Below are 2,201 nucleotides of genomic sequence, written 5' to 3'. Positions count from 1 at the left end.
GTCCTTTTATTTCTTGCTCTCAGCTGTTTATAGTTCTTCAGGGGTACCCTGATCTGTAAGTAAATACAGAAAAAGAAAGAACTGCATTCACATTTTGGAGGAGATTTCATTACATGCTGATTGCTCTGCCATTTTTTGCTGCAAAGACTAGAAAAGGCAGAAAACTGAGTGGGAAACTGGATAGCACTGGGGCATTTTAAATTTGTCTTCTTCAGTCTTCATGGTACTGAGGGAGATCGCTTAAGTCACCCAGAAATTTGGAGTGGATTCTCATGTTTCATTCTGTCTGGCTATAAAATGCTGCACTATTGGATGAAATTAATTTCTGAAACCTATAGAATTCTATTAACGTGGCATATTTAGAATTGTTGTTAGAGAGCTTGCTGGCATGTGGATTTTAAACTGGGTGTAATTGTTTGCCCAACAGCTGTGCCAGTGTGCTCATTGTCAGATGCAGAGGTGCCAATGCAGTTTTATCAGCATAACTTATTTTGCTTCACCAGACTGAAACAAGCTGTCCTGCCTTAAGTATTTTACATCAATGGTAGTGGATATGTGTACCTAGGCTGAGTAATTTCCTACCTATCTTGGATCTGAAATTTTAAATATAGAGTGAATTTTGCTCAACGTTCCGTTTCTTTTGTCCATGTAGGTGCCTTGTGAAGTTCTACATTGCTTTTCAGGCATAGATGTTGCTTCAGGACTAGTTTTGAAATCAGCTAATTCAGCTTATTTTCTAACAAGTTTCTTAATTTTTAAAATTTTCTTTTTCATTCAAAACCACTCAAAATGTTTGAGATCTGTGAAAACATTGCCTTTAGATGTTAAATAAGAATGTTAAAACCTGATTAATGTTTTAATTAGGTCTCTTCAGAGCTTGAAGGACCAAACTGTCTGAGTTATCTGGTGTAGATCAATTAATTCCACATATATTGCTGTTCTGTTTTAAAATAAAGAAAAAAGAAAGCACTAACTTAAAACTAGCTGACTTTAAAAAGTCAAAAATCAAAAAATCTCCCAAGTCTCACCATCAAGTCCTTCTCTGTAGCATATCTTTGTGGCTGTAAGGTCATCCTGTGTAAGTCATCCTGTGTTCAGGATGACTCAGCTTTCATTATCACCCAAGATAACCATCTTCTTTGGATGCTTCCATGTAAGCAGAAATCACTGAGGTCATGCTGCTGTGCTGTCCCCTCTGACTTGGCCCCCCTGCTCTGAGCTAAAAGGCAAAGGCAAAAGGTAACTAATCCCTGTTGGGCTCAGTTCCTGTGCTCTTGTAGATGTTAAGGCAATAATAACAATATTGCTCTGAGTATGTCCACATTTAGAAATGCAGAAATGTCCAAGCTGGATGTAAATGAACCATTGTGGATACTGGACACAGTCAAGATGAGCCAGCAGAGAATACCAAGAGGATTAATTTACCCTGCTTTTTGCCAGTGGTAGCTCCATATAGGCAAATTTATCCTGCCAGAAAGCAGGCTCATTTATGATTAGCTCATTTATAGCTAGTCTGACTACTGGAATTTGCAATGTAGATATATATTCTATTAAGATGACAAGTGTGTGAGTGTTTTAAATAACAGTGTGGAGGTTGAGATTTTGGAGGTATCTGAGGGCTTCCATTGAAGTTGGTTTAAGAAGTTGCTACCTCCAGTGATCTCTTTTGCAACTTCTGCTGAAGATGGTATGCCCCATGAATCAGCACATGAGATCACATGCCCATCTAAGAGCCTCAGGTGTTTACAACACAATATTTCAGCTTAAATCATTGGAGAGGATGTGCTTGCATTTAGAGTCCTACTCTAAGTGATGAACTGAATCAGAGCAATTGTATCTCTTGATGTGGCAGAAGGAGGCAGACAGTTTGGTGATAATGCTCCATATCTCTCCTTTTAAAGAGCCCAAAGAGACCTGGGTGCCAGGGCCCATGGAAATGTCCCTCTGCTCTGCTGTGCATCAGTGGTTGAGCACCTCATTCTCCTCACATCCTGTCAAAAATATTTGTCCTTTTAGGGTTGTGGCACTATCTAGTCTCCTACTGTAACGTTTGATCCTGGTACAGAAGGCAAAGCACAAACCCAGATTTCCAGCCTGATGACAGTGAGATTTCTCAGGAGCTTAAATCAAAACATAAAATTCCCTTATTCAAGTTATATTGCCCTTAACTTCAGAGAAGTTTATACATGTGTACATTCCTG

Source organism: Geospiza fortis, unplaced genomic scaffold, assembly GCF_000277835.1.
Source record: "Geospiza fortis unplaced genomic scaffold, GeoFor_1.0 scaffold134, whole genome shotgun sequence".
Classification (NCBI taxonomy): domain Eukaryota; kingdom Metazoa; phylum Chordata; class Aves; order Passeriformes; family Thraupidae; genus Geospiza; species Geospiza fortis.
Note: the sequence above shows the minus strand (reverse complement) of the source record.